We start from the raw sequence: 21,958 nt of genomic DNA, 5'->3' as shown, positions 1-21,958 counted from the left end.
ATAAATAGGTGGATTTTGATTGGCTTTTATAGGCTCCACCCACTTTTCTGAATATTAATCTCAGTCACCCAGTGACCAGCTGTGCAAAGTTTGAGAACCCTGCCATTACCAGTGTAAGAATGGCTGCTGTTTACATTTTCCAGTGAAATTTGTATTTGTCTCCGCCTCCTTTTTGGTCATGGGAATAAAAAGTTTCCTATATGTTATTCCAGGTACTATACTATGTGTGTGCCAAACTTCTGATCAGCCATTTTTGCGTGATCGAGTAACAAATATCCAAACATCCAAACGTGCCCATTTATAATATTAGTAGGATATATATACATATGTGTGTTTATATATATATATATATATATATATATATATATATATATATATATTATATATATATATATATATATATATATATATATATATATGTATATGTATATATATATATATATATATATATATATATATATATATATATATATATACAGGATCTTATCAAAAAATTAGCATATTGTGATAAAGTTCATTATTTTCTGCAATGTAGTAATAAACATTAGACTTTCATATATTTTAGATTCATTGCACACAACTGAAGTAGTTCAAGTCTTTTATTGTTTTAATATTGATGATTTTGGCATACAGCTCATGAAAACCCAAAATTCCTATCTCAAAAAATTTGCATATTTCATCCGACCAATAAAAGAAAAGTGTTTTTAAAACAAAAAAAGTCAACCTTCAAATAATTATGTTCAGTTATGCACTCAATACTTGGTCGGGAATCCTTTTGCTGAAATGACTGCTTCAATGCGGCGTGGCATGGAGGCAATCAACCTGTGGCACTGCTCAGGTGTTATGGAGGTCCAGGATGCTTCGATATCGGCCTTCAGCTCATCCAGAGTGTTGGGTCTTGCGTCTCTCAACTTTCTCTTCACAATATCCCACAGATTCTCTATGGGGTTAAGGTCAGGAGAGTTGGCAGGCCAATTGAGCACAGTAATACCATGGTCAGTAAACCATTTACCAGTGGTTTGGGCACTGTGAGCAGGTGCCAGGTCGCGCTGAAAAATGAAATCTTCATCTCCATAAGGATTTTCAGCAGATGGAAGCATGAAGTGCTGCAAAATCTCCTGATAGCTAGCTGCATTGACCCTGCCCTTGATGAAACACAGTGGACCAACACCAGCAGCTGACATGGCACCCCAGACCATCACTGACTGTGGGTACTTGACACTGGACTTCAGGCATTTTGGCATTTCCCTCTCCCCAGTCTTCCTCCAGACTCTGGCAGCTTGATTTCTGAATGACATGTAAAAGTTGCTTTCATCCGAAAAAAAGTACTTTGGACCACTGAGCAACAGTCCAGTGCTACTTCTTTGTAGCCCAGGTCAGGCGCCTCTGCCGCAGTTTGTGGTTCAAAAGTGGGTTCATTCTTCCATCTGTTGAAAAGCTTTATGGAGATCAAGATTTCATTTTTCAGCACGACCTGGCACCTGCTCACAGTGCCAAAACCACTGGTAAATGGTTTACTGACCATGGTATTACTGTGCTCAATTGGCCTGCCAAATCTCCTGACCTGAACCCCATAGAGAATCTGTGGGATATTGTGAAGAGAAGGTTGAGAGACGCAAGACCCAACACTCTGGATGAGCTTAAGGCCGCTATCGAAGCATCCTGGGCCTCCATAACACCTGAGCAGTGCCACAGGCTGATCGCCTCCATGCCACGCCGCATTGAAGCAGTCATTTCTGCAAAAGGATTCCCGACCAAGTATTGAGTGCATAACTGAACATAATTATTTTTTTTTTCCATTATAATGATTTTATTGAATTTAAAGCATACAGGTGATGATGGTATACAACAACATTGTTTGTTATCATTGTTCATACTAGCCAATATTTGTATATCCACAAGGAACATATATAGTTCAATTATCACATATTACTCCTGAAGGTTATATTACAGAGGACCTATCATAGTGTCATTTGCTAAGCCGACCAGGCTGACACTATGGGGTATAGGTGTTATGGTTAAGGCTAACGAAGCCGGTGAGCCTATGCTCCCTCGGTAGCCCATATTTGAAAAGTAAGAGAACATTGTATAACCTAAACAGAATATAGATTATCCTAGGCTACGAGAACAAGTAACTTGAAACTTTGTAGAACATAAACTAAAAACAAGGATTGTCCACTGATTCCAACTTAGTGCCGGCAATACTCTATCAGATATATATATTCTCTTCATAAGGCGAACTGTGACCAGGTTTCTGGGAGGGAAAAGTTGAGTTGAGAGCCTGCGGATCTGCTCCTAATCTTTGTCTCAAGACTCAGGTTTCTGTTGACTAGAGATAGAAGCGTTGGGATAGAGATTTGGTCTGCGGATTTCCAATTAGAGAGGATTAGTGATAATGCTGTCAGTATGATATGGCATATAATAGGCTGTTCATGGGTTGGTAAGTGTTCAAGACCTATTAGGAGTAGTGCTAGTTCTGGTGCTAATTGAAAATCATACCGAAAGCACTTTTGGATTAATGATTCAATTTGTTGCCAGAAAATTCAGATTTTTGGGCATTCCCATACCATGTGGATTAAAGTGCCAATGTCTGAGGAACAGTGCCAGCATAGAGGAGACGCATCTGCGGCAAAGGATGCTATTTTGCGTGGAGTGTAATGCCATTTAAACAGAAGTTTTCTTGACATTTCCCAGTGGGAGTTACATCTGGAGTATTTATTGACTAAGGCTGAAGCTTTAAGTAGGTGTTCCTGTGAAATGCTTAAATTGAGGTCGAATGACCATGTCAGTGCATATTTTTGGAGTGGGGAGGTGCTTTTCCGTAGTAACTCTTCATACCACACCGATATGCCTCCTCTATACTCGCCCTTATAACCCAGCATTGTTAGAATTTTGCTAGGGAATTGTGGAAGAACAATCTGGAGATATTTGATTGTATGGTAAATTCTATGGTATGTGAATAGTTGTGAATCATGTAGTTTGTAAGATTGTTGGAGAGATTTAAAGGACTTGAGGGTATGATTTTCAAAAAGGTCATTTAGAAATTTAATATTGACTGATTGCCATTTTGAGACATCCAGATTGGGGGTGAGGTTCTGTAGAACATCGATTTGTATCAAGGGGGTGTGTGAGGTCTTTGGGTCTGGAGGGTGTTTGAGGAAGTGTTCCCATGCTTTCAGTGAAGCTTGTATAGTGGGGTAAGGAGACCGTGGTGGAGGTGAGCCCAATGCTACAGCTAAGAGTGTTTTTCTAAGGGGGGAACCTAGTAAGCTTTTCTCGAAGGATACCCAAGGTTTAGGGGAATCTGGGGACCACCAGTGTCTTATTGCGTCCAGATTTGCTGCATAGTAGTAGGAGGCAATACAGGGTAGGCCCAAACCTCCTTTAGGTTTAGGAAGTGTCATTATTTCAAAGGGAACTCTTATTTTTTGTCCTTGCCATATATAGTGATTAATAGATCTTTTAAGATCAAGAAGGAATGATTTGCGTAGGGGAATATGTACTGTCCTGAAGGTATATAATATTTTTGGGAGGAGAAACATTTTAAATGCCGCTATGCGGCCCGACCATGATAGGCAGAATTTGGACATTTCAGAAGTTTCTTTGTTGATGGTGGATATTAGGGGGAGATAGTTACTTTTAAAAAGGTCAGCTGGGTTCTTTGTAAGTTTAATACCTAGATAAGAGGTTTCTGAAGGGGCCCAAGGGAAGTTGAACGTGTTAGTTAGGTTAGTTTTCACAAGGGGGGGCAGGTGGAATCCCATCAGAAAGGACTTATGCTGGTTTAATTTGTAGAAGGAAGCGTCTGAGAAGGATTGTAGATCCTTTAGAAGGTACGATAAGGATTTTTCTGGATTTGTTAGAATTAGAGCTATGTCGTCTGCAAACATACTAATTAGGTGGTGACTGTTTTCGATTTTGATGCCGGAAATATCCGGATTCATCCGAATTTTTTGGGCAATTGTTTCCATCAAGAGGACGAAGATTATGGGAGACAAAGGGCAGCCTTGGCGCGTGCCATTGGTGATTAGGAAGGGCTTAGAGACAAAGCCTGCGGCATTCACTCTGGCTGAGGGAGTTGTGTATAAAGCCATGATGGCCGAGGCTATCTGCCCTTTAAAGCCAAATTTGTGCAGGGTAGCTTCCAGAAAACGCCAGTGTACCCTGTCGAATGCCTTCTCCGCGTCCAAGGTCAGGAGCACAGAAGGCATCCGACAGAGGTCCACAAATTTGATAGCGTCCAACATGCGTCTCGTGCCATCTGAGGCCTGTCTTCCCCTTGTGAAGCCTACTTGGTCATATGATAACAGGTATGGGGTATATATCATTAAGCGATTGGCGATTAATTTAGCGTATAGTTTTGTGTCCACGTTTAAGAGTGAAATGGGGCGAAAGTTAGCAGGGCTAAGTTGGTCCTTCCCCGGTTTGGGGATAACTGTGATTATCGCTTCTAGGTATTCTGAAGGGATTTGTTTATTCACCACAAAGGTATTGAAGAGGGTAGTAAGATGTGTTGTGAATTGGTGTGCAAAGGCAAGAAGGTACTCATTACTGTAGCCGTCAGGCCCTGGGGCCTTGTTGCGTTTCAGTGTTTTTATGGCTGAGAGTATTTCTAGTGTGGAAAAGGGTTTATTTAGCATTTCTAATTGCTCAGGGGATAGCTTTGGGAGGTTAATATCACTAAGGAATTTAGCTATGATTTCATCATTAGGTTGGACTGTGTCTGGATCATCTTTGAGATTGTATAAGTTTTTATAAAATTCACTAAATAAGTCCACTATATGTTTAGGGTTTGAGATCTTACATTTAGAGGTGGGGTTGATCATAGTATGTATTCTGGTTTTTGCTTGTTTTTGGCGGAGTAATCTAGCTAGATGTCTGCTTGCTTTATTATTTTGTGAGTATGCTTGTATCTTTGCTTTCTGAAGTAAATAATCATATTGTTGGGTCATATGTAGATGTAGAGACTCCCTCAGTTGGAACAAAGACTTAGTTAATTCCTGGGTTGGGGATTTCTTATGTAGTTTCTCAGTTTTGCTTATATTTGCGATTAAATCATTGTATGTCTTCATTCTCTCTTTTTTGATAAAGGTACCTCTGCGGATGAGCAGTCCCCTCACAAAGGCTTTGTGTGCGGACCAAATTGTGGTCATACCAACCTCTGGGGTTATATTGGTGTCGAAAAAGGAGGTAATATGTTGGGCTAGTTCGTCCCTGAATGGGGTGTCTGATAGTAATGAATTATTGAGTTTCCAGAAGAAGGGTTTTTGTGTTTGGGGGCCATCGTTAATCGAGATTTCAATAGGAGCGTGGTCGGACCAAGTCTTAACTCCTATGGTGCATGTTAGAACCTCTTGAAGCAGTATTTTATCGACTAAGAACATGTCTATCCTAGAAAAGGATTTGTGTACTGTCGAGAAAAAAGTATAATCCTTCTCAGAGCCATGTAGTATCCTCCATGGATCAAAAAGGGAATTCCATCTTAATTGTTTATCAATTAATGTTAGCCTACTGGGGTCTTTGGAGGAGGAGTCTAATGCCGAACTACAGGCGTTAAAGTCACCTCCAATTAGGAGTCTTCCTAGTTTCAGATTTTGGAGGCGATCACACACTTTTTGTAGAAAGGCGCGTTGGCCTTGATTGGGGCTGTATAAATTTACTATAGTAAAGAGTTGTTCGTTTAATGACCCAACGAAGATTATAAATCTACCTTGAGGGTCGAGAGTGACTGATAGGGGTTCAACTTTCACATCCCTATGAAACGCTAGTAGGACCCCCCTTTTTTTTTTTTGTGAAAGAGCTGTAATAGATTGTAGGGTATAGCGAATTTTGGCAGCGGCTGTTATCCGTTGCTAGTAGATGGGTTTCTTGGGCAAGTACTATTTGGGGCTTATGGGATTTGATTTCCTTCCAAAAGCTGAAACGTTTAAAAGCAGAGTTTAGACCTCTAACATTTAAAGAAAAAACATTCAAAGGCATATTTGAGCTGATATTTGCGATAAGCTGCTGAGGTATTTTCTATTGCATTTAAAAAACCTGAACAGTAGCATGCGAGTAGAATATAGAGTATTGCATTTTCCACTGCTTGGTGGATATGAAGGAATCCTGGTGTCTGAGCTGGACATAACATTAATATTAAGACATAACAGTAATAAACATGAACCGAATACTGGGGATGTCCCAGGTAACATCAACATTATGGTAATAACCGTGTGGGAAAGTCCCATGAGCCACACTGTCTCTGTGGGGGAAAAAATGTACACCTCAGGTGTACTCTCATTACTTGAGAATGCCATGTAGTGCAAGTAAGATTGCAAGTGGCCAAGACTCAAGCAGGCCCTTAGCGCTTTGAGTGAGATCTCCAGTCAGGAAGAATCTTGGAGGGACCTTGGGGTTTGGAAGCTGAGCGTGTTTCTTCCGGAATCTGGATCTGAAGTTGTCGGAACAGTTTGTGACCATTTTCATCAGAGGTTACCACATATTGTCTGTTCTGATATGAAAAGATTAGTTTGGTGGGGAAGCCCCACTTATACTGAACTTGAATGGCCTGGAGCGCTTTAGTGTAAGGTTGGAGCTCTCTCCGCAGATTCAAGGTTATGGCAGAGAGGTCAGAAAATACATGCACATGGGAGTAGGGGTCAGGAAGTGCACCATTTTTTCGCATGTAGGACATCAGGTCGTCTTTCACTTGAAAAAACAGAAATCTTGCAATCACATCCCTGGGTGTCGTATTAGGTAGATGGGCTGGTTTCGGGAGTCGATGGGCTCTGTCTATTGTTAGTTCTATTTCAGGTGTTTTAGGGAGGGCAGCTTTAACTAAAGATTTTAAATAGGTGGTGAGCTCTCCTGGAGGAATTTGTTCTTCAATGCCCCTGAATTTAATGTTGTTGCGTCTGCTCCTGTCTTCCAGGTCTGCTGCTTTTGATTTGAGCCAGACTATATCAGAGGTCTGAGATTCTGAAGTGTCCACCATGATGTTGTGAGCCTTAGTGAGCTCAGAAATTTTGTCCTCCGCCTTATGCACCCTGTCCCCCAATAGTGCTAAGTCTTGGCGCAGTTCGTTATTCATAGAGGAGATTTCTGCAAGCAGGGAGGATTTAAAAGTGAGTAGTATGTCTTTAATGTATGTTTGTGTGGCCGCTGTATCGGAGGCAGGGAAGGCCTCAAAGGGGTATGGTGCAGGAGAGTGTCTCTGGCCAGTGCGCGGGGGGGGGGACCCCGGGCCTACCTGCGTGCTTGATTCCTGGTCGTCTTCTCTGCGAGGTCTGGATTTAGCTGGGCTGGTGGAGGGAGATGCTGAATCTGGAGAGGAGAGAGTGGTCTCTTGGTAAGTGTCTGCCGCTCGGGTTGTGATGCTGTCCGCCGTGGATGATTCATGCGGCTGTGATGCAGGCTTTCCGGCGCCATCTTGGATCCCCGGATCAGCGCGCGGAGGGAAGAAGTCGGTCAGTTTTTGTGGTTTCTGACCTGACTTCTTCCTTTTCTTTGATAGATCCAGGTCCATGGTGTCGTCCTCCATCTATGTGGGGAAAATGGTCTGCCTGGCAGTGGCTTGCTGTCGCTTTTGGGCCTGCTGAGAGCGGAGCTCAGCTAGTGTGCGTCCGTCCTGTTCTCCGCGCTGGCCACGCCCCTGAACATAATTATTTGAAGGTTGACTTTTTTGTTTTAAAAACACTTTTCTTTTATTGGTCGGATGAAATATGCTAATTTTTTGAGATAGGAATTTGGGGTTTTTATGAGCTGTATGCCAAAATCATCAATATTAAAACAATAAAAGGCTTGAACTACTTCAGTTGTGTGTAATGAATCTAAAATATATGAAAGTCTAATGTTTATTAGTACATCACAGAAAATAATGAACTTTATCACAATATGCTAATTTTTTGAGAAGATCCTGTATACATATGTGTATATATATATATATATATATATATATATATATATATATATATATATATATATATACTTTAGTCTGTCCTTCTGCCATACTGTTACCGATTTTTGCCTGGATATTGACTACTCTCTGCCTGCCACCTGCACAACCTCATCAAGACTTATCGAATCAATTAATGACCGGTCGACAGCTCGGTAAACTACCGAACTCGATAAGTTGATTTCAGGATTCATCAACGTTATCTACAGCAGTTAGCGAGCATTCGGTAATCATTCGGTAATGATGCGATAAAACGGAAGAAAGTGCAATTCATGAAAATGAAAGTGGGCGTGGTTTAGCGTTACATTTAGGATTAGTTATCTCCTTCACTGCTCTGTCGTTATTCCTGTCAGATTATTGCTGACAGAGAAGATGGAGCCATTTGAAGTGGTTATGTATCAGCTGAGAGTGATTCAAAGGTGCAGAAGGGCAAGAATAAGGTCTAGAACCATATCAGTTTGCAAGAGAATGGATTTATTTGCTATACCAGGGCATCTGCATTTCTCTTATATCACCTTCTAAGAGAGCACAGGCAGTGCCAGGGTTAACTAAAAGGCTAGCTGCACTCATTTTTTTCTGAAAAAGCTCCTCAAGTCGTAGCTGGAGAAATTGTGGAATTATCCCAAGAAACCCTATTCGGAATGTTGCTACGTGGTGTTCAAAGGACCGCCTTTTATACCCACAATTCCACGGGAATCTTATGGCCTTGTGTTAAATTACCGCTGTAAAATGGAAATATCGACACGTTACCGAATGGTTACCGCATAGTTATCGTCACGTTACCAAATGCGAAAAAACCTTGATGAATGCAATTAGAAATCGATAAACTTAAAATTCTGTAATTTAACAAACTGGAAAAAGTTATCGCAAAGACAATGATGAATCGAGGCCTTTGTCTACTCTCTGCCTGCCACCTGCACCAACCTCTGCCTGGAATTTGTCTACTCTCTGCCTGCCACCTGCACCAACCTCTGCCTGGAATTTGTCTACTCTCTGCCTGCCACATGTACGACCTCTGCCTGGATTTTGGCTACTCTCTGCCTGCCACCTGCACCAACCTCTGCCTGGATATTGTCTACTCTCTGCCTGCCACCTGTACGACCTCTGCCTGGATTTTGTCTGCTCTCTGCCTGCCACCTGCACCCACTTCTGCCTGGATTTTGACTACTCTCTGTCTGCCTTTGTACAGTTTTACAATGTTTTCAGTTCATGCATACATTTAATTAATTCAACAAATTTGTGTTCTAGTCTTGTATTTATATGCAGAATGTCTCCCAGGCTTTTATTCTGACATATTTTGGTGAGTTATGACTTAAGAATTGGAGGCCTAAAATTATTGAAAAAAAATGTACTGCTTTTGACTCATAATTCCAGACAGAAATGCACCGGCAGGGAGATTATATAAGGTATCTGAGAAATACATATATGTAAAATGTCTGCTTTTGTGTTGTGTTATTATTATTGACCACAAGATGGTGCTATTATACATGATCAGATACTGGATACATCTTCCATGCGCACCAGGAAACAAATCATAGCTTTCAGCTGTACCTGGTTTGGAGGGACAGTCCCTCTTTGGAACAAGAGAGACACAGGCCTCTTGAGGAATGACCACAAGTTCTCAATGGGATTAACCCTCTTGCCGTTCCAATTCTGTCGGCAAGGGGGCGGCGCAGCACTTTTTTTTTATTTTTATTTTTATTTAATTCATGTAGCTAGCCTAGCGCTAGCTACATGATAGCCGCTGACAAGCGGCATCCTCCTATATACTTCGATCGCCGCCGGCGACCTTTGCAAGCAGGAAATCCCGTTCAGATTGGGATTTCCTGCAGGGCTTCCGGCGTCGCCATGGCGATGGGGCGGGATGACGTCACCGGCGTCACGGACATCGGGACGTCAGAGGGAATCCCGATCCACCCCTCAGCGCTGCCTGGCACTGATTGGCCAGGCTGCGCAAGGGGTCTGGAGGGGGGGGGGCGGCGCGGCGGGTAGTGGCGAATCGGCGGCGAGCGGCGGTGATCGGGATATGCACGCAGCTAGCAAAGTGCTAGCTGCGTGCAATGAAAAAAATTGTGAAAATCGGCCCAGGGGGGCTGGAGAAATCCTCCTGCGCAAGAAGGTTAAGATCTGGGGGGTTTCCAGGCCATGGACCCAAAATTTCAACGTTTTGGTCCCTGAGCCACTTAGTTATCACTTTTGCCTTATGACACGGTGCTCCATCGTGCTGGAAAATGCATTGTTCTTCACCAAACTGTTGTTGGATTGTTGGAAGAAGTTGCTGTTGGAGGGTGTTTTGGTACCATTCTTTATTCATGGCTGCGTTTTTTGGCAAAATTGTGAGTGAGCCCACTCCCTTGGATGAGAAGCAACCCCACACATGAATGGTCTCAGGATGCTTTACTGTTGGCATGACACAGGTCTGATGGTAGCGCTCACCTTTTCTTCTCCTGACAAGCCTTTTTCCAGATGCCCCAAACAATCGGAAAGGGGCTTCATCGGAGAAGATGACTTTGCCCCAGTCCTCAGCAGTCCATTCACCATACTTTCTGCAGAAGATCAATCTGTCCCTGGTGATTTTTTTGGGAGAGAAATGGCTTCTTTGCCGCCCATCTTGACAGCAGGCCATCTTCCAAAAGTCTTCTCCTCACTGTGAGTGCAGATGCGCTCACACCTGCCTGCTGCCATTCCTGAGCAACCTCTGCACTGGTTGCACTCCGATCCCACAGCTGAATCCTCTTTGGGAGATGATCCTGATGCTTGCTGGACATCCTTGGATGCCCTGATGCCTTCTTAACAAGAATTGAACCTCTTTCCTTGAAGTTCTTGATAATCCTATAAATTGTTGATTTAGGTGCAATCTTAGTAGCCACAATATCCTTGCCTGTGAAGCCATTTTTATGCAATGCAATGATGGCTGCATGCGTTTCTTTGCTGGTCATCATGGTTAACAATGGAAGATCAATGATTTCAAGCATCATCCTCCTTTTAACATGTCAAGTTTGCCATTCTAACCCAATCAGCCTGACATAATGATCTCCAGCCTTGTGCTCGTCAACATTCTGAGTTAACAAGATGATTACTGAAATGATCTCAGCAGGTCCTTTAATGACAGCAATAAAATGCAGTGGAATGGGTTTTTTTGGGATTCAGTTAATGGCAAAGAAGGACTACACAATTCCTCATAACATTCTGGAGTATATGCAAATTGCTATTATAAAAACTTAAGCGCCAACTTTTCTAATTTCCAATATTTTTGACAGTCTCAAAACTTTTGGCCAGGACTGTACATTTGTCTTAGCAGTAAGGCCCCTTTCACATGGGCTGTAGTTCAGCAGTGCGTTTACTGCTACTCAAACACTTATGGAAGCAGCTCAAGTGTTTATGTGAGTTTGTAAGCTTTATGGTGCGTTACTGATAGATGTTTAGTGTTTAATATGAGTTCTTGTTTGGATGTAAAACGCTGCGTTAACGCATGTAATGCGTTTAGTAAACATTAGTTGTGCAGTAGAAAGTGTTTTTTTTTAAGATGAATACTTTCAATCAGGGCCGGCCTTAGGTTTCCCAGCGCCCTGAGCGAAACCTGATTTTGGTGCCCCTCCATCCTCTTCACGTGTGCGCACACACGCACACACACACACACACACACACACACACACACACACACACACACACACACACACACACACACACACACACACACACACACACACACACACACACACACACACACACACACACACACACACACACACACACACACACACACACACACACACACACTTCACCTTTTCTCCTGAGTTACCCCCTAGGACAGTGGTTCTGACACATCACGCCAAATGCTCAGATCTCCGTGACACATCACATATGTATAATAGAAAATACTAATAACCACAAAATGGAGGGAAAGAGTGCATTATCCTGAATACATTTAAAAATGAAGGCTAGAACATTTCAGGAATATTAATAAAAACAATCAGTGGGACAGTTAGGTCCCCCCCAACTGGAATGCTAGCACAGTGCCGACAATTTGCACCATGCGTTATAGCCGCAGTGCGCCCACCCCCAGTAAAATGCCCTCAGACTACTGTAAGTATAGGTAGGTAGCCAGGTATAGGTGCCCCCAGTATATGATCTCATGTGCAGGTGCCCTCAGTAAAGGTAGCCAAGCATAGGTGCCCCCAGTATAGGAAGTCAGGTGTAGGTGCCCTCAGTATAGGTAGCCAGCTATAGGCGCCCCCTTGGAAGCCGGCGCCCTGAGCGACCGCTCCTGTCGCTAAGGTCAAAGGCCGGCTATGCTTTCAATTTTAAAAAATTGTCTTTTTGAGAACAGGAAATGGCCTAGTTGACCTGGAATTAATGTTTAGGCACTAACCTGGAAGTGTATACCTTAACCACTTCAGGACCACAGTCTTTTCGCCCCTTAAGGACCAGAGCCTTTTTCTCCATTCAGACCACTGCAGCTTTCACGGTTTAATGCTCGGTCATACAACCTACCACCTAAATGAATTTTACCTCCTTTTCTTGTCACTAATACAGCTTTCTTTTGATGCTATTTGATTGCTGCTGCGAGTTTTACTTTTTATTATATTCATCAAAAAAGACATGAATTTTGTCAAAAAAATGACTTTTTTAACTTTCTGTGCTGACATTTTTCAAATAAAGTAAAATTTCCTATACATTTGAGCGCGAAAGTTATTCTGCTACATGTCTTTGATAAAAAAAAAACCATTCAGTGTATATTTATTGGATTGGGTAAAAGTTATAGCGTTTACAAACTATGGTGCCAAAAGTGAATTTTCCCACTTTCAAGCATCTCTGACTTTTCTGCGCACCTGTCAGGTTTCATGAGGGGCTAAAATTCCAGGATAGTACAAATATCCCCCAAATGACCCCATTTTGGAAAGAAGACATCCCAAAGTATTCAGTGAGAGGCATGGTGAGTTCATAGAAGATTTTATTTTTTGTCACAAGTTAGCAGAAAATGACACTTTGTGACAACAACAACAAAAAAAAAAAGTTTCCATTTCTTCTAACTTGCGAAAAAAAAAATGAACTCTGCCACGGACTCACTATGCTCCTCTCTGAATACCTTGAAGTGTCTACTTTCCAAAATGGGGTCATTTGTGGGGTGTATTCACTGTCCTGGCATTTTGGGGGGTGCCTAATTGTAAGCACCCCTGTAAAGCCTAAAGATGCTCATTGGACTTTGGGCCCCTTAGCGCAGTTAGGCTGCAAAAAAGTGCCACACATGTGGTATTGCCGTACTCAGGAAAAGTGGTATAATGTGTTTTGGGGTGTATTTTTACACATACCCATGCTGGGTGGGAGAAATATCTCCGTAAATGACAATTTTTTTTATTTTTTTTACACACAATTGTCTAGTTATAGAGATATTTCTCCCACTCAGCATGGGTATGTGGAAAAATACACCCCAAAACACATTATACTACTTCTCCTGAGTACGGCGATACCACATGTGTGGCACTTTTTTGCACCCTAACTGCGCTAAGGGGCCCAAAGTCCAATGAGTACCTTTAGGATTTCACAGGTCATTTTGAGAAATTTCGTTTCAAGACTACTCCTCACGGTTTAGGGCCCCTAAAATGCCAGGACAGTATAGGAACCCCACAAATTACCCCATTTTAGAAAGAAGACACCCCAAGGTATTCCATTAGGAGTATGGTGAGTTCATAGAAGATTTTTTTTTTTTGTCACAAGTTAGCGGAAATTGATGTTAATTGTTTTTTTTCACAAAGTGTCATTTTCCGCTAACTTGTGACAAAAAATAAAATCTTCTATGAACTCACCATACTCCTAACGGAATACCTTGGGGTGTCTTCTTTCTAAAATGGGGTCATTTGTGGGGTTCCTATACTGCCCTGGCATTTTAGGGGCCCTAAACCGTGAGGAGTAGTCTTGAAACCAAATGTCGCAAAATGACCTGTGAAATCCTAAAGGTACTCATTGGACTTTGGGCCCCTTAGCGCACTTAGGGTGCAAAAAAGTGCCACACATGTGGTACCGCCGTACTCAGGAGAAGTAGTATAATGTGTTTTGGGGTGTATTTTTACACATACAGATGCTGGGTGGGAGAAATATCTCTGTAAATGACAATTATTTGATTTTTTTTACACACAATTGTCCATTTACAGAGAGATTTCTCCCACCCAGCATGGGTATGTATAAAAATACACCGCAAAACACATTATACTACTTCTTCTGAGTACGGCGATACCACATGTGTGACACTTTTTTGCAACCTAGGTGCGCTAAGGGGCCTAACGTCCTATTCACAGGTCATTTTGAGGCATTTGGATTCTAGACTACTCCTCACGGTTTAGGGCCCCTAAAATGCCAGGGCAGTATAGGAACCCCACAAGTGACCCCATTTTAGAAAGAAGACACCCCAAGGTATTCCGTTAGGGGTATGGTGAGTTCATAGAAGATTTTATTTTTTGTCACAAGTTAGTGAAAAATGACACTTTGTGAAAAAAAAAAAAAATCCAATTTCCTCTAACTTTTGACAAAAAATAAAATATTCTATGAACTCATCATACACCTAACAGAATACCTTGGGGTGTCTTCTTTCTAAAATGGGGTCACTTGTGGGGTTCCTATACTGCCCTGGCATTTTACGGGCCCAAAACTGTGAGTAGTCTGGAAACCAAATTTCTCAAAATGACTGTTCAGGGGTATAAGCATCTGCAAATTTTGATGACAGGTGGTCTATGAGGGGGCAAATTTTGTGGAAGCGGTCATAAGCAGGGTGGCCTCTTAGATGACAGGATGTATTGGGCCTGATCTGATGGATAGGAGTGCTAGGGGGGTGACAGGAGGTGATTGATGGGTGTCTCAGGGGGCGGTTAGAGGGGAAAATAGATGCAATCAATGCACTGGGGACGTGATCGGAAGGGGGTCTGAGGGGGATCTGAGGGTTTGGCCGAGTGATCAGGAGCCCACACGGGGCAAATTAGGGCCTGATCTGATGGGTAGGTGTGCTAGGGGGTGACAGGAGGTGATTGATGGGTGTCTCAAGGTGTGATTAGAGGGGGGAAATAGATGCAAGCAATGCACTGGCAAGGTGATCAGGGCTGGGGTCTGAGGGCGTTCTGAGGTGTGGGCGGGTGATTGGGTGCCCGCAAGGGGCAGATTAGGGTCTAATCTGATGGGTAACAGTGACAGGTGGTGATAGGGGGTGATTGATGGGTAATTAGTGGGTGTTTAGAGGAGAGAAGATCTGCGGGCGATCTATTGGTGTGGGTGGGTGATCAGATTGCCCGCAAGGGGCAGGTTAGGGGCTGTTTGATGGGTGGCAGTGACAGGGGGTGATTGATGGGTGGCAGTGACAGGGGGTGATTGATGGGTGATTGACAGGTGATCAGTGGGTTATTACAGGGAATAACAGATGTAAATATTGCACGGGCGAATTGATAAGGGGGGGTCTGAGGGCAATCTGAGCGTGTGGGCGGGTGATTGGGTGCCCGCAAGGGGCAGATTAGGGTCTAATCTGATGGGTAACAGTGACAGGTGGTGATAGGGGGTGATTGATGGGTAATTAGTGGGTGTTTAGAGGAGATAAGAGATGTAAACAATGGATTTGGGAGGTGATCTGATGTCGGATCTGCGGGCGATCTATTGGTGTGGGTGGGTGATCAGATTGCCCGCAAGGGGCAGGTTAGGGGCTGTTTGATGGGTGGCAGTGACAGGGGGTGATTGATGGGTGATTGACAGGTGATCAGTGGGTTATTACAGGGAATAACAGATGTAAATATTGCACGGGCGAATTGATAAGGGGGGGTCTGAGGGCAATCTGAGCGTGTGGGCGGGTGATTGGGTGCCCGCAAGGGGCAGATTAGGGTCTAATCTGATGGGTAACAGTGACAGGTGGTGATAGGGGGTGATTGATGGGTAATTAGTGGGTGTTTAGAGGAGATAAGAGATGTAAACAATGGATTTGGGAGGTGATCTGATGTCGGATCTGCGGGCGATCTATTGGTGTGGGTGGGTGATCAGATTGCCCGCAAGGGGCAGGTTAGGGGCTGATTGATGGGTGGCAGTGACAGGGGGTGATTGACGGGTGATTGACAGGTGATTGACAGGTGATTGACAGGTGATCAGGGGGGATAGATGCATACAGTACACGGGGGGGGGGTCTGGGGGGGGGGTCTGGGGAGAATCTGAGGGGTGGGGGGGTGATCAGGAGGGAGTAGGGGGCAGATTAGGGACTTAAAAATAAAATAGCGTTGACAGATAGTGACAGGGAGTGATTGATGGGTGATTAGGGGGGTGACTGGGTGCAAACAGTGGTCTGGGGGGTGGGCAGGGGGGGGTCTGAGGGGTGCTGTGGGTGATCAGGGGGCAGGGGAGGGGGAAATCAGTGTGCTTGGGTGCAGACTAGGGTGGCTGCAGCCTGCCCTGGTGGTCCCTCGGACACTGGGACCACCAGGGCAGGAGGCAGCCAGTATAATAGGCTTTGTATACATTACAAAGCCTATTATACTTGTTACATGCGGCGATCCGGGTGCTAGTAACCCGCCGGCGCTTCCGAACGGCCGGCGGGTTACAACGAACGGTGGGCGGAGCCAGTCCCCGGCGGCTGATCGCGTCACGAATGACGCGATCGCCGCACAGCCACTCCCGCAGCCGCCCCCGCCGATGGGCGTATTGCGGTCGTTTGGGCCCGGTCTTTGCCGCCGCCCATCGGCTGGGGGCGGTCGTTAAGTGGTTAAATTGGAAGTGATACTGGTTGTCATAACAGGAAATGTTTATATGATCTAGGAAATAAAATAGCAAAAAGGGTTTTGAACTGGGAACTTCACCTACAAAAAAAGGTGTAAGCTAACAGAACAGTGAAGATTACTTCCTGTTACACCTCAAGGCATTATGGGCCACTTCCAGTCCTCCCAAATGCTTGGCAAATGATTGCGTAGCATTGGCAAGCGTTCAGACGCGATTGCATCACCACCAGGCAAGCATTTGAAGGCAGTAGGCAATCCCAGACACGACATGCGGCGGTTTACAAACGTACGATGACCGCACAGCTCATCGAACGCCTACAAATGCTTACAGTTCAAAAGAAAATAACGCCCCCATTCGCTCCTATTATAAGGACTGCAGATAGGCATTTGCACCGCTTGCAAACACCTGGAATAAACGTTCGTGTGAAAGGGGCCTAAGAAAGCGAGAAGCTGATTGGCTGAGGGACTTAGACAGTTCTCCAATAGAGTTGAGGTTTAAATTTGACCTTGAATGCATTTGACACTGAGCCAAATCAGTGCTGGTTAATGAATTAGGTTTGACTGCCTTAGGCCTCTTTTCTGTTGAGCTGTGTGCTCAGCAAGCTGCAACAAGCAGTTACCAGGCAGCAGTGAGCAGTTATCAGGCAGCAGTGAGCAGTTACCAGGCAGCAACAAGCAGTTCTTAGGCAGCAGTGAGCAGCTGTGAGAGTTTGAGAGGCATTTCACTGCCTATCAACAGTCCATGGAAAGGAGGCCCTTGTTTCAATGCAATGGAAGTTCTTATGCAAATTTAAATTTCAAGCTCATCACTCATTAAGACTCTTTCAGACTATTGTCTGACATCCTGCTGACCTTCAGGCCACTTTTCCATGAGCAGTTAATAGCACCGGCGTAACTACAGGGGATGCGACCCCATCAGCTGCAGGGAGGCCCGGGGCCCCTATAGGGCCTGCCAGCCGGGTGCGGGGGGAGCGCTGCCGCTCGCCCGATTCTGGGACCCCCCAGCCAGGTGTTGAACTGGCCGCGGCGTCTTATAGACTCTGGGCCAGTTCATTTCCCGCAGCCCGCAGTCTCCTGGGAGGCAGAGCAGGGCTACGGGAAGATGGCCGCCGAAGCCCTGCACTGGAGACTATTTGTGTCTCCAGTACAAGGCTTCGGGCGCCATCTTGCCATAGCTCTGCTCTCTGCCTGTCAGCGCGGGAGATGTGCTGCAGGACGATCATCGGGGGATCTGCACACCAGAGGCCATCCGGGAACGGAGACTTCTGCCAGGTGAGTGAATTGTTTTGAATTGCGTTTCTCAGAATTAGTTGGTTTTTGTTTGTCCACTCGTCTCTTGAGGAATGACCACAAGTTCTCAATAGGATTAAGATCTGGGGGTCCAGACCATGGACCCAAAATGTCAACGTTTTAGTCCCCGAGCCACCTAGTTATCACTTTTGCCTTACGACATATTGCTCCATCGTGCTGGAAAGTGCATTGTTCTTCACCAAACTGTTGTTGGATTGTTGGAAGAAGTTGCTGTTGGAGGGTGTTTTGATACCATTCTTTTCTGGTGACTGCTGCCCACTGTATGATTTTCTGGTGAACGCTGCCCACATTGCGATTTTCTAACAGTCATTAAAGAGACAGCAGTTGCATTAGAAAAACTGCATTCATTTATTTATGACCACTTCACAAATATGCCTTGAACCAAAAAGTGTTTTTTGAGTAAAGAAGTATGTTTTTTTTATCTTATCAATGCATCTGTAATTAAAACACATTTTTAAACTTAACCTACAATCATACATGTAAATCCTAAAAACCCAGTGAATGAGCTTAGAGATCTGCTAGCCCAACATAAAAACACACACACACACACACACACACACACACACACACATACACACACATACACACACCACACACACACCACACCACACACACACACACACACACACACACACACACACACACACACACCTCACACTCACACACACACACACCACACACACACACACACACACACACCACACACACGCACACTCACACACACACACACACCACACACACACACACACACCACACACACGCACACACACCACACCACACCACACCACACACACACACACCACACACACACACACACACACACACACACACACACACACACACACACACACACCACACCACACCACACCACACACACACACCTCACACACACACACACACCACACACACACACACACACACACACACACACACACACACACCACACCACACACACACACACACCACACACCACACACACACACCACACCACACACACACCACATCACACCACACACACACCACACCACACCACACACACACACACACACACACACCACACCACACACACACGCCACACACACACTCACCCCACCACACCACACACCACACACACACACACACACACCACACACACACACACACACACACCACACGCACAATACACACACACCACACACACACACACACCACATCACACCACACACACACCACACACACACCACACCACACACACCACACCACACCACACACACACTCACCCCACCACACCACACACCACACACACACACACACGCACGCACACACACACACACACACACACACACACATACATTATACATACATACATACACACACACACACACACACACACAACCTCCCCCCCCCCCACACACACACACACACACACACACATACATTATACATACATACATACACACACACACACACACACACACAACCCCCCCCCCCCCCCCACACACACACACACACACACACACACACACACACACACACTTGGGGGAAAAGCTTCACAAAATGCCCCTGTGCCATGGACACACCAGGTTCATTTTTTTTCCTGGTTTTTCTCCTCTAATTCCAGGTGCGTCTTATGGTCCGGAGCATCTTATAGTCCGAAAAATACGGTACGTTAGACCTCTTGCTTCTTTAGAACTCTAGCTGAGGGCTAGAACACACCTTTCACAATACTAGCTGAGTCTGAGAAAATGGCAGAGCATAAAAGACTTTCATTTATCCAAAATAAAAGCATGAACTTTCTTTTTCTGAAAAGATCAATGCTGACTCAGTATTAGATTTTATGATTTATTAAACTGAAATAATCATACACTATAATACAATAGTAGTCTCAGCTGCCTCTGTATTGGGGCTGAGCTGGTAGATGTTCTTCAGCTTTGGGGTCCGTCCAGATGGAGGATCTAGGCCGGCTCCTCCTAACATCGCCAAATGTCAGGCGGCACTGGTCCTAAATATCTGCAATAGAAAAAAAAAATTAATATTTGCTGTATATATTTTTACAGTTTAGATGGTTTGTCTTATTTAATGAATGAGTGCTGGAAAATATCTCCGGTAAAGGGTCATCACCTAGATGGAACATGATGACCGGCTCTATCTAACATGGTGCAGCTCATATCAGACGGCTCTGGTCACTTGTATCAGCAAATAAAACAAATGTTACAGGTTAAGGTTTATCTGCAAATGTGAATTGAAGTAATGTGTCATATGAGAGTTGTTGTGCAGCATTATGTTCATTTGTTGTAAACTTCTTTTATACACTTACCCAATCTGGGGCCAGTAAAAGGTAAAGTCCAGTTAAAGTCCATTCCCAGTGGACCACCATGACTGGCTCTTTCCAACAGGCCCGCTGTCAGATGAGTCTGGTCATTGGTAGTCCAGGGTCTGGAGAAGGTCAAGTCCGGTAGAAGCTGTGTCTGACGCGTGGCTCTGGAGAAGTGACATCTACAGCGGGAAGAGAGGATAACAAAGGTCAGAAAACATCACTTGGCAGACAATATAGTAACAACAGTTAATCCACAAACAACTTTATATCTGAACATTGAGTCCCTTTTTTTCCTGTTACCTTACTAGATATTTGTAAGAAGTTAGATGGAGATTAGTTTGGTGCAACACGCTTCACTTGTAATAACTATAGCATATGTAGAAACAGTAAATGATCATTAGAATAGATTTACTATGTTTTGTAACATCAAAATGTAGCGAAGACAAAGAAAATGCTCTTGAAGTTGCTTCCCGTTCATTACTCCTTTCTTCAATATTAGTCGCTTCTGGTTGGCCTTTTTACATTGGTGGTTAGTATTATTGTACATTTGTGGCACCACACCCAATATAAACGTGCTGGTAATGGGCTGGATAATGAGCACAAAAGCACACTGACATTGTAACTGGCTGTGAACTGAAATTACACTTCTTTGCATCCATGACAACAGAACTATCTGCACTCTGGTTGGAGTATTGTTGACATGAGACAGACCAGAAACTATCCTCTTGCTGCTGGAGTAATTAACTGCACAATATAGGAGTTTTTGTTTCTTATTTTTAATGCCTGGTTGACTAGCAATAACCATTAACACCATTATCTGTTTTTTCTCTGCTAAAGGCCATATGTATTATTATCTACATCTTTCTATATCATATACATATACAATCATGTTAAACTAATGTTTGCCATTAATCCCTGAAATCAATGACTCCCACTGAAAACATTTGTTTTTTATCAATGAAACCATAATGTCCCTTTATGCTGTCAGTGTCAACATAACTATAATAGATGAGAAATTAGACAAGAAAAAATGGAGTACTTACCTGTGGGTAGGTTGTCTGATGGCTTGGATGCTCATCAGTGATGTGGAGAGGAGACAAGGCATGCTACATGCTGAATGGTGTGTGGAGGCTGGATGATTATTCTTGGGGTGGCCTGACATCTGGGTGCATGGGAGCAGTGTGGTAGCTGGAAGCCCATGCAGGGCACACAAACGGGACGTTAGTGAACACGACCTGGTCCTCTGGTGCAAGTGGAACGATGCCTCTTACAGTATAAAAGGGCAGAATTGCATCGTCCTCATCTTGCTGTGGGCAGTGTTGTTGCACTGCAATTGGTGACGGCAGGATGCCAGTCTCCACCTCTTTCCAGTTAATATCAGAAAAGAATGGATGGCTTCTGATGTCACCATGGACTCCCAGCTGTTGGCTCCTGTTTTGACGCAGAAGCTTTTGTAAAAAGTCAGCGGTTTGATCTTCATGCCCTTGGTAGGAAGGCTTTGTTTCTAGTTGTAGCTCCTCCCTTGCCCATGGCTCATCGGCCCATGTGGGTGACATGCTCGAGTAGTCTCCTTTAATCAGGTGGTATAGCATGACACCCAGTGCATACCAGTCCATTGCTTCGGTCATATATTTTGTTTTCTTCACAGCTAGTCCGAAATCCGTGATTTTGATATGTCCA

The 21,958-nt window shown here is 44.2% G+C and overlaps 1 protein-coding gene across 1 annotated transcript in view; it reads left to right on the top strand.

Moving 5' to 3' along the window:
- Positions 1–19,672, top strand: part of LOC137542021 (uncharacterized) — a 217,345-nt gene extending 197,673 nt beyond the window's left edge. The window contains exon 5 of the transcript XR_011025329.1: positions 19,583–19,672. The gene's annotated coding sequence lies outside the window, so the exon portion shown is untranslated. The remainder of the gene's footprint in view (positions 1–19,582) is intronic.
- Positions 19,673–21,958: the final 2,286 nt, after the last annotated feature.

Source organism: Hyperolius riggenbachi, chromosome 12 (genome assembly GCF_040937935.1).
Source record: "Hyperolius riggenbachi isolate aHypRig1 chromosome 12, aHypRig1.pri, whole genome shotgun sequence".
Taxonomy (NCBI): domain Eukaryota; kingdom Metazoa; phylum Chordata; class Amphibia; order Anura; family Hyperoliidae; genus Hyperolius; species Hyperolius riggenbachi.
This window is presented reverse-complemented; position numbering and strand designations above follow the sequence as displayed.